Below are 12,375 nucleotides of genomic sequence, written 5' to 3' on the forward strand. Positions count from 1 at the left end.
ATGAAAAATATCTCCTCTCTCTCAGACAGAGATCCCCATAATGATTAATAAATGAAATAACTGAAATGGAGGCAAATGCCTTTGAACAACAATAAAACAATAAATAAATAAAAATTAAGAAAGAAATAATTGAAAAGTATATATAGAGAGAAGATATTATTCATATGTGTGCATATATATATCGTAATCCTGGGTTATTTTGCTCAAAACATTTTATTCAATGACAGAATTTCTCAGTACAGTTTACACTATCCCAAATGAAGGGGAAAAAAGGCATAAAAAGAGAGGGAGGGAGATACAACTAAAGACAATTTTAACAAATAAGAGCTATAATTATAGCTTTCATTATTTCCTCTTTCAATGATTAATTCACAATTTTATACTTGCATTTTTTATGAATATCCAGGTTGTTCAAAGAAGGAGTGAATGCTCCAAGCCAGATTCACTTATTTCTCATGATGCCTCTCTTTCGGTTTGGAGTTTTTACTCTCCTGGAGTCTTAAGAGCTCTGCATTAGACTCTAGTATAGTTGTATCTTTCGTGGTCCCCATAAACCTAGATGTAAGTTCAAGATCTAATACTTGCAGCTGAACTGTGGTTCCTAACTGGAATTTCTCTCCATCCACTTCTAGTTTTTTGTACACACACTGAAGCTTGCCACCAAAATCTGTATAAAAATATCCTTCTCCATAACATAAAAGATTCGTCCAATGACTACTTTATCTTTGGCAGGTCCCATCAGTGGGAGAGGAGAATGTCTCAGCATAGACATGAAGGATTCCACACTTTTCAAAGGGTTGGTTGTCCACCAGAGCCCCAACTTCTGCTGCACCTCGGCTCCAGAGTGCTGGCCAAGCTGCCTGGGCACGTTCTTCACTCCGTGGACTCAGAACGGACTTGTGGGCCACTTTCAGTGCCTGCGCCTAGACAGGGCCAAAAGAAGAGGACCATGAGCAGGAACTGACTCTGGGCAGTCAAGGCACAGGTGCGACACAGTGCCTCCCTGAGGTCTGCAGAACCTCTGACCTAGTCCTGGTAATTTTAAAGAACTATCTTCTGTCTTCCACATGTGTGGTGTCAGTGTGTGCATTTAAAAATGACAAATCCTGCCCATTATCTCCAAATGTCTTATTTCCAGAGGCTTCTAAGTAAGAATATTATAATAATAAATGGGAAAGGTGAGAAGATAAGGTAGGAACCTAGAAAATGTGTTTATTTCCCCTGCTTGGTTTTTCTTCCAGCTAGATGAGGCAGATATTAGAAGAGAGAAAGAAAAAAGTAAATAAGCAGGCTGAACTAAAAGGTTGGACTGGACTGGTATATACGAGATAGAGAGAATTGGGTTGTGTGATATTGAAGCTTTCCAGGATATCATCGATTGCTTAACTCTGGAATTGACATATCAACTGCTACACGGGCCACTGACAACTGTGCAAACCACTAGATGCAATGCCTAGACAGTATTGCAGTAGCTTCATTGGACCTTAATATTCATATTTGCAATTTCACAGGAGTGCTTAGAAGGAAGGCGGGAAATTTTAAGCTTATTACATGATCTAGTCTCAGAGGAAAAGCTTTTATGATAAACTCTAACTCCTAAAGGCTTATATGAATAATCCATAGATGAAATATTATTATATAAACTAATTCATGATAGGCTTGAAAAGGATGAGAAGGGCCCTGGTTGGGTGGTTCAGTGGGGTGAGTGTTGGCCTGCAAACTGAAAGGTCATGGGTTCAATTCCCAGTCAGGACACATGCCTGGGTTGTAGGCCAGGTCCCCACCTGGGGGCATGCAAGAGGCAACCACAGCTTCTCTTTCCCTGTCTCTCCCCTCCTTCCCCTGTCTCTAAAAATAAATAAGTAAAATCTTAAAAAACAAATCAGGATGAGAAAAGAGAGTAAAACAGGCTGCCCATCTAATTGGTACCACTCACAGGCAAGTTACTTAGGGGTCCAATAACTCTTTCTAAGTTTATACATTTTCATGAAAAATGAATCAGTGTTCTGGTAATATTGAATAACATGATGAGGCACTATCATTTTTTATTCTTTTGTTCATACAAGTATTTATTTTTCACATACAAACAGTTGGGCATTATGCTAGTTGCTAGGTATAGAATGTGAAAGAATAGAGACAGATGCCTTACCTTCATAGAAGTTAAGGTTTAGTAGCAGAGATAGTCATTAAGGAAATAAACACAAAACAAATCTACAATTACAAACTGTGATAAATATTTTGCAAGAATATTCAAAGATGCGGTGGGAAATGATATCAAGGAGAAAATAGTAATATTTGAAGGTTAAGAAAATACTGTTTTGAGAAAGTGACAATTAGGTTGAGGTCTGAAACATAGGAAAGGGGTTACTGTGGGCAACAGTGAAAGGTATGTATCATTCCAGAAAGGAAAAACAGCAACTTGATAATAAGAGCAATTCAGAGGTATTATTCAAACAATTTGTATTATAAGACATTAGAATTGCATTAAATAATGGAAATCAGTAGTTTTTCTAAAAATTGTCCAACTTTAATTTTATTCTCAAGCCACCATACTAATTTTCTAAAGTCTTATTCCAAAAATCTTTGAAAATTCAAAGGTTTATTGTAATGTAATGTATTGATTATATCCTTTGTTCAAATTTCAGTTATGAGCATTTAATATTAGAATGTTCTCTTTTAATTATGTCATTGTCATTAGATTAGTTAGAATGTTTTTCTAGCTAGTAGTTCAAAAAAATTTATAGACTTTTTATGGTGTTAAATAAGCACTTATTTAAATTGCTTTCTAGTCAATAGTTTATCTAGCAGAACATTTCTAATTCTATCAGATAAACTACAAAAAAGAAAATGGGTATTCCAGACTGGAATGTCTTGATAGAAAATCCTTTCTTTTAAAGAAATTGTCCTTAGTTGAAATATCCTTAAAATTATTTTTTCTAGTATCAAGAGATTAAAGCAAAGTTCACTGTTTGATGTAGGGTAGAGTAGGTGGCACTTTGGTCTTGTACATCATTTCATTAACCAATTTTCTTCAAGTGGCATCATCTTTTGTACATAGGTGGCAGATTTGTAGCAGAGTGGCATCCAGAAATCATTGCAATTGCAGCAGGATTTCATGCAATTTTTGAAAAGTATTCTCAGTTCAAGGATTTCAAAAACACTTTTCTAATGGTAAATTACTTTCACAATATTCCTCTCTGTAAACTGCAAAACACTGGAGCACAGAGAGCAATAGTTTACCAGGATCTAGTTTTGATTTTCATAGTCAACAATTTTGTTGGCTGTGTACTAAATGATTACTCCTTTGCTGGAGGCACTGAAGAGTGTCAAGGGCAATAAAAGACAAGTTTCCTGGTCAGCTGTTTGATTTAATGGAAGAACTAAAGAAAATTATGCATATGTCGAAACATTTACAGAGCCGATTATAGATGTTCTCATTAAGTGCTTAAGTGTTAAACTGGTAAAAAGGCTAAATGAAGAGGTTTCATTGTATAATTAGAATTACTGGTTTTGAGAAGGTTTTTAATGAGTGAGGCAGATGACTTTGACACTGCAAAGTGTGGATGACATTCTGGGTAGATTAAGTGGCATATTTAGTGATTTAGAGGCCAAAGAGAATATAGTTTCTGTGGGAGTTAGTCTGCAGGATTGCCAAATGCAGCCAAGAGCTGGATAGTCCTAAATCAAGCAGAATAACAGGCTCTTTGGTTAAAGGAAAGGTTTCTGGCACTAGGAAAACTGGAATAATTTTAAGGGCAAAGATCAAAATGACACAAAGGTAAAATCCTTACTACACACTGTTTCAAAAATTAGATGCTAGAAGGGGAAAGAGAAATATATAGGAAGAGATATCAGTAAGAACTTTTTAGTGACACTTGATGCATTCATTGGGCAGTAGTGGGAATGCAGAATGGAATTTGGGGGAAGACTGTTAGAATCAGTCATAAAAGAAATTTTGGAGATTATTCAGTTCACTTGCACTCTTCATCAAATTTTAAGTATGGAAATGAAGTACATGTTAAGGTACTGTTGTATTAATTAAGAGGCACTTCTATGAAACAGAGATAGAAACAGAAATATAAAATGTTAATAACTGGTTCAGATAATTATATTTTAATAGAACAATGTAAAGAGTTTCCAGAAATTTTACTGGGACATAATTCCCTTTACCCCTGTTCATTTCACCAAGTTCCTCTCTCTTGTCTCATCTTGTACTCATAGATCCCTTGACTGACATTAAGAACATTGGTCTGAAGCAAAAATCCTTAGAATTTTAACAAAAACAAGAATATCCATGACAAACTAATTTTAAACTTACCATTACTATAGTATGATCTTATTTACAAATTATTCATAAATTTATTAACTCAAGCAATTCTCATAACATAGCCTGTATTATAAAGTATTAATATTCCATTTGTACAAACATTAATTTATCTTTATTATTTGACTTCTCCATTAAACTCAAAAACATAAAAACATATAAGAAAGTAGTAAAATAAAAGCAAGCCTACTACAAGAAAAAGGAAAAACTAATTATACTGTGGTAAGTAGTCTCTAAAGATGGTCCTCAATAAATCATACCTCTTGGTATTCAAGTGCTTTTGTAGTCCCCTTTCCTTAAATCAGCTCTGAATCAGTGAATTGCTTTGCACCAATAAAATGCAGTAGAAGTGATGCCACCTTAGTTGTGAGGCTGAGTCAGAAAAAAATCTTAGTTCTAAACCCCAGTTTTCTCCTTGGGCTATTGCTCTATGTGAAACCAGAACACATGTAAGAAACTCTGCAACCCTATGACCACCATGTTGTAAAGAAGCCATGTGGAGAGGCTGCAGGGGCCATGGTGGGTGGGGCAAGTGTAGGGGAAGAGAAAGAGACAGACAGACAGTCTGACAGACCTACCAACAGACAAACTTTTCCTGCCCAAAGTTGGGCTGGCCATGTCAGCTAAGCTGCCAGATATGTCAGTAAGAAGCCATCTTTGATATTCAGCCCAGTTGAGCATTTAGGTTGCTCCAGCCCAGCTTCCTTCTGCCTGCAACTGCATGAGCTAACCTAAATTAACCCATAAAATATTGAAAAATAATGTTTAAACTACTAAGTTTTGAGGTGATTTGTTTTGCAGGAATAGTTAATGGAACATACATCAGACATTAGGGTAAACTTTGTTGTTATACATTTCAAATTTTCTTGAGATTTTTTAACAGTCAAAGAAGAAAACAGAAGCATAATCAATTATATAGTCATTAGAAATAATAGGTCACCAAGTTCTTTATTATTAATGGAAAGTTTATCATTGCTAGAAAGAAAACAATATTCTGGTTCCCCTATTAATCTTTCCTACCTTGGTACAGTTTGGCATGTTAGCAAAAACCTTGGGTAGTAGATGTAACTAAAATAGACTTACAGACTGTGGATTTTGTTTAAAAAAAACTTCCCTGGTAACAACATTATTTTAGGTTTCAGAACTCTAACAATAGATATTATCATCAACAATCTTAATGCATGCTATTATCAGTGAATGATAATAATCCCTCTTTTTCATAAAACATATGTAGTTGAAAACTAAAGACTTAGATAAAGTTTTCTAAGTTTCACATCTCTATAAATTTTTTATGGGAGCTGAATAACAGAGAATTTCAGATTGTACTTCTGAATATGGGCTCTTGTCTTATTATTAAAGGATTTTACATCAGATGTAAGGTTGACATTCCATTATAAAAATTGAGATCCCCAGGTAACATTGCTACCTGCATGGAAAGCTCACTTATTTCTGAGTGGAAGTGGGCCAATATACTCAATGGTAAAGACAGTAACCAAGCTTAATATATCAACATTAGTCAGATTGGTCAACTAAATTGATCAAGATCACATCATTAATATATGTTAGGATCATAGCTGTGTAAAAGCTGTTCTGACTCCAGGTTCAGGAAAGAGACTTCAGACCATCAATGAGATTCAGGAAAATATGAAGGGGCAGCTGATGGCAATTGGGAGAACTGTGTGAGGTACCAAGGTGCCTACTTTGAAGGGGACTGAGGCGTCACTGTCCTATGTGGGATGTTTCTCTCTTGTATCTTTTTCAGTAAATTGTCTCTGTTTTTCATATTGCATGGCTGGATACCTTTTTCATATTGAAGGCTGGATACCTTCTGGACAGACCTCATATATCACACAAAAAATCGGGTTGGTTATTGCACAGTCACTTTCTTTCATTTAGGGGATGGCAGAGGTCTATCAGGCAGATTACTTAACCAGGGCTAATGAGTTGGTTCATGATTGACTGGTATAAGATTCCATCTCTGGAAGTACAGAAATGTAATCCTCAGTTTAGAAATGTGAGGCTTAGCATAAGTGACTCCATTTTAGGCCTCTTGTCTTGTTTTAACAGAGCATATAACTACAGTATTTGCACATCTTTGGTATTGATGATTTTTATCTACAATTAAAAAAGAATGATTCCTACATTTCTACCAATGCTCACATGTAAAAATCAAAGTAATTTTCCCCCTGTTGCCCCAACTTTAACTTTTAACTACTTTTCTTGAGGGCTATGATAGTTGCTGGATAATAATGTAGAGTGGGAATAATGGTTCTTTGAGAGTTTAGTTATAATGCCAGTAAAAGTGAGTACAATTCTTATCAACTATTTGGAGGGAGAATAATTAAATTTAATATTTTGTAATAATCTGTACAATTTAATATCCCTAAAAGATAGGTATTATGTTCAAATCAAGAAACTGTGGTTTACATATACTGTGCAACTCCTGTTATTCAGGCTTTCTGAATATGGGCACTGTTCTGTTTGTTTTATTAGAAGAAAAAAATAGTATAAAACCACATTCGATTTCTTTATTTTCTATCAAATATTTATAGGCTATTTTAGAGATAACATAAATTTATCTGAATATACACTAGAATTTTTAAGGAAAATGAATGTTTTAAAAGAAAAAATCTTCATAGAAGTATAAGTTATATAATATTGAGACATTCTTTTTTTTAAATCAAAGCATTTCAAAAGTTACTTTAAGTTTTCATTGGGTCTTATGCTGTATTTTTTAAACCTGGAATTTTTAATTAGGAATGACTTTTCCAGTGGCCTTTAAAGTTATTGTTAAATTATCAGTGGTTAATAGGATTTCATTGTAGCTTTGTTTAATTTAATAATAATAATAGATGTAATATTTTTAGTGCAAAAATGATTGGGCTCCTTTTTGGGGAAAAAATCCCTTTTCCCAGTTTAATTAGTTGAAGTCAATATTAAGCAAGCAGAAATTTTCAAAGGAAGATTCTCCTTTTAAAAATAAGAGTATTATGAAATATAGTTTTTTTCATCCTTACAATATGCTCTTTGATCAGAATTTTCATAGCAGAATGAATAAAGGAAAATCAGTATATCTTTAATTTGTCTCTTTCACATGTGGTTAAAATAGTCATTATTCTATAAGCCTTTACCTGTATCTCCAAAGTTGTTCCCACTATTCCCTGTCCTTTGAAGTTCACCAGCCTGATCTTATATTCAGGTAGTCCATAAATTTCCTCTGAAAAGTTCTAAAACTTGCAATTCAATAGATCCATTTGTTCATGGTTTTTTACAATTTAAAAAAATAAAAATGAAAAATTTTATTAAATGTATTGGAGTGGCATTGGTTAATAAGATCATAGAAATGTCAAGTAGTTTTCTATGATAGTAGATCGGTATATTGCATTGTGTGCCCATCACCCACAGTCAAACAATTTTCTATCACCATATATTAGACACCCTCTACCTCCCACCTTCCACCCCCTTCCCTCTGGCTACCACCATATTGCTGTCTGTGTCCATTAGTTTCAGTTTTATATCCCACACATGAGTGAAATCATATGGTGCTTAGCTTTCTCCAACTGACTTATTTCACTTAGCATAATATTCTCAAGGTGTTGCAAATGACAGTATTTTTCATCTTTTCTTGTGGCTGAGTAGTATTCCATTGTACATATACCACATCTTCTTTATCCAATTATCTATAGAAGGACACTTTGGTTGTGTCCATGTCTTGGCCACCATGAATAATGCTACAATGAACACAGGGGTGCATATGTCTTTGCAAATACATGTTCCCAAGTTTCTCAGGTAGATATCCAGGAGAGGGAATGCTGGGTCATGTGGTAACTCTATTCTTAATTTTTTGAGGAGCCTCTATACCATTTTTCCATAGTGGCTGTACCAGTCCACATCCCACCAGCAGTGAATGAGGGGTCCTTTTTCTCCATAACCTCTCCAACACTTGTTATTACCTGTCTTATTGATAATATACATTCTAACAGGTGAGAGGTATTATCTCATGGTAGGTTTCATTTGCATTTCTTCAATAGCTAGTGAGGTTGAACATCTTTTCATATATCTGTTCACAATTTGTATACCTTAGGAGAGATGCCTGTTCAGGTCCTTTGCCCATTTATTAATTGGATTCTTCACATTTTTAAATAGTATCCTAATTTTTCCTGATTACTTCACATTTTTAATTTTCTAAATTTCAGTATCTTTCAGATCTACCTATTTTAAAATCTACTTAGATTTCACAAGATTAAATATACATGGTATTGTAATTTTACAAAAGATTGTGAAAAATGGAAACATTTTTTTCTCAATAGGCAGATGTTCTTTTACAGAGAATGGTAAGACAGTGTGTTATACTGGTTAAGCTATTCTTTAAGTAAAAGCAAGAGAAAATGTTGGACACCTTATAAAGGCATGTTCTCTGTCACTGAACCTGAAAGACTCCATGTGAAGATGAAGAGACACTTTCCAGAGTCATCCTATACAGTCATTATTATCATACCTGACTTTTAAAAAATTGGTCAAACATTTATAATCATAAATTAACAATAAAATCTCACCCATCAAAGGGAAGGAATATGCCATTGGTCAGCCAGATACTAGCCAAATATTGAAAAATAGTAATATAAAGTATTCATAGAAATTCAAAGAGTGTTGTACTTGTTGACCTTCCTATGTAAGAGTCATCACAAAATAAAATGGGGGCAGGATACCATAGATGACAAGATAAACTGTTTTTGCATATGGATTTTTGGTACATTTTATTTTGCATGTTGTTTGCTCAAGATCTTTATGCATTTTTGGAATTATATAATTATCATTAGGGAGATGTTTTAAGAATGAACTTATATATTTTTGGCTACCTCATAAAATGATGAATAACAAAATGTTCTCATTTACTTATTGAGCATTATATATACTTTAAAATGGATCCACTTGTTTAGTATTAAAATTTTTGTTAGTTAGAAAAATAGTATTTCCTAAATTAGCTTTGAAGTGGTAATATTTTGTCATATGGATACTTATTTTAAAAGTTATTTATGTAATAACATAGTTTAAAGTGTGATTTAGATACTTTTCTGTAATTAAACTTGGAAGGAAATAGTTTTCAAACTATTACTATATTTAGAAATTAATTTTAGAGTTAAGTTTGATATTTTTAACCTTAGAGAGACCTGTTATGGCTAATTAAAAGTTCAAAGCTTTATTTTTACTGTGGTAAAAAACACATAACATTGTATTTACTATTGTTGAGAGCCTGGCTAACGTCCTCTATGGTATTGCTGCTTCAGCATTGTCTTCGTTTGGTCGTACAGTCTGCAGGGACCCTAAACTAACACTGGCTCCTCATGCTCGAGCAGGGGCAAAAGTTAAGTATAAATCTCTGATCTAACTTCCCCTAAATTCCTTGTGCTCAACAGTCTCTCCTGCCTCCCAGGGCCTTCCTGTTATGATCCCTTTGGCTAAATCCCCTGTGGAGCTTAGCAAAGCCCACTCTTTTTGTTTGACTTGCCCAGTTCAGCCACAATCTAGAAACCTCAAAGCACACTATCCCTGAACTCTATCAAAGGCATGCTGACCAGGTGTGTGCTCTCTCTCTCTCTCTCCCCCACCTCTGCCTTGATCTGCCCATGTTGTCTGTTTCAGAACTATGGCTCACCATTAGGCATCCTGTGCTGTACACATAAGTGTTAGCTTCACAAATTCATAACACTCATGTTCACCATTTTCAAGGGTACCATTCAGTAGTGTTGAGTATTATTAACATTGTTATGCAACAGATCTCTAGAATTTTTCATCTTATAAAACTGAAACTCTTTGCCCATTAAACACCAATTTTTCTTCTCTTTCCCTCACCCCCACCAGCCCTTGGCAACCACCATTCTATTTTCTAGTTCTATGACTGACTACTTTAGATACCTCATATAAGTATATGTCCATTTGTGACTGCCTTATTTCAGTTATCATAACATCCTCATGAAAGCAAGTAACAGGATCTTCATCTTTACTAAAAGCTGCATAATATTCTGTTCTATACCACACAATCTTTATCCATTCATCCCTTGATGCACATTTGGCTGCCATGTCCTGGCAATTTTGAATAATACTGCAGTGAATCTCAGTATGCAAATATCTGCTTCACATTTGTTTAAATATATAGGAGAGGTGGAATTGCTGGATCATATGGTATTCTAGTTTTAATTTTTTGAGGACACTTCTTAATTTTTTCCATAATGACTATACCATTTTACATTCCCTGGAAATATACACAAGGGTTCCTATTTCTCTACATCCTGCCAATACCTATTATTGTCTATTAATAGAGGCCATCTTATTGGATGTTAAGTGATATCTTATAGGAGACCGTTCTGCATAGTGTGGGCCTAGCTCCCACTCAGAAAGGCCAGTGAAAGCGAGGTCCGATGCACAGGACCCACACCCACAGATAGGTTCTCCTGTGGGGAATCAGGCCTGCATTACACCTAGGCCACTTGACACTTGCTTTTTGCTAAAACTCCCTCACCCTGAATTGAGGCAGCAAGTGCTTATTGTAACTTCCTAAAGTCTGTGCTAAACCTCCCCAGAATGAAGGGTTGAACCCAGTGGTTCAACCACTTTTCCCCTTGATCTGCAATATCCTTCTCTTTCAAATAATTAGCAACATTACTTCCTTTGTTTTCTGTAAAAGGTAACCACCTAAATTGAACCTGTGCATAGTAAATGAGGACCATCATGTGATGTGCCCAGAAAAGCAATAAAAGTTTGTCAAGTCAAGGGACGGGGTGTTCTCCCCTTGAGAGAGTGACTGTGCCATCCCTTTTCCTCCACAGGACTCAGTAGTCCATGTGACTTTGTCTCATCTCAGCCAGTCTCATCCATAACGCTGTGGACCCAATAAGCCAGGGTCCGTTTCAATACTTCATTGTGGTTTTGTTACAGGGTGCAGCCAAGAGGGGAGACCCCAAATGGGCATTTGAAATGAGGTCCAGAACTCAAGGTGTCCAGGAGATTTTAAGATATCTCCACCCCTTTCCCCACAGGTGTGAGTTGGGGGAAGGGGCACACAGAGCAAGAACATGCAGGGCAGCTTTGCAGCTAATCCATGGCATGGTCATTTAACATACCTACAGCCTTTGGCTGGTCACTTAGATATGCTAAATAGCTATGGCCATGCTCTAGACTGGGGGGAAAAGGGACCTCCCCCCAAGATGTGACTGGGGGCAGGTCCCCTGAGTTACAGCCCCTGCGTGGGAGCTTGGGGAAGATTGGCTCCATGACATGGGGTCACACCTGCCCAGACCCATGATGGAGACCAGAAAAGCTGGAAAAGACACAGATTGAGGGCAAATGTGGCTGAGTGTAGGAGGAGTCAGAAATGGGGCTGCAGAGGAAGATTGGCATGGGGATTTAAACCCAGACATGGCAGCCATTGAGGGAGAACCACCTGGCTTTGACAGAGTGGAGACTCTTGCAGCCCTGCGAGGGAGAACCATGCAACTGTGGCAGTGCAGAGAGGATCACAGCTACTGGGGAGAGAGAACTATGCAGCTTTAGCAGAGTGAGGACTCCTGCAGCCCTGCGAGAGAGAATCACCATATGGCCTTAGCAGAGAACTACCACTTGGCTTTGGCAGAGTGGTGACCCACCCCCCCAGCCTTGCAGCCATTGCACAGAGGGATAAGCACACGGTTTTGGCTGAGTGGGGACTCCTGTAGCCCTGGGAGAGAGGACCACGTGCCTTTGTCAGAGTGGGGACCCCTGCAGCTTTAGAAGGGGGAACCACCACCTGGTTTTAGCAGAGTACATGGCGACTCAGCTGAGGGTGCCGGGAACCCAGGGAGGTCTCCCAGTCGAGATGGAGTACTAACTGGGAATAACCAGAGGACTGCCTGAGCCATGGACTTCTATTTCCTTTCATGAGATACGGTACTCTGGACTGGGCAAAGGAGGAAGGAAGGAAGGACTGTCTGTTTGTGGGTGTTTTAAGGGACTTTGGGATTTTTTGATGAAGACATTAGGTCACTACTTTAAGTTGGTATAGCATTAAATAAACA

The 12,375-nt window shown here is 36.7% G+C and overlaps 1 pseudogene; it reads right to left on the reverse strand.

The window, feature by feature from the left end:
- Positions 1-202: 202 nt before the first annotated feature.
- Positions 203-12,375, reverse strand: part of LOC114505660 — a 51,783-nt pseudogene continuing 39,610 nt past the window's right edge.

This window comes from Phyllostomus discolor, chromosome X, assembly GCF_004126475.2.
Source record: "Phyllostomus discolor isolate MPI-MPIP mPhyDis1 chromosome X, mPhyDis1.pri.v3, whole genome shotgun sequence".
Taxonomy (NCBI): domain Eukaryota; kingdom Metazoa; phylum Chordata; class Mammalia; order Chiroptera; family Phyllostomidae; genus Phyllostomus; species Phyllostomus discolor.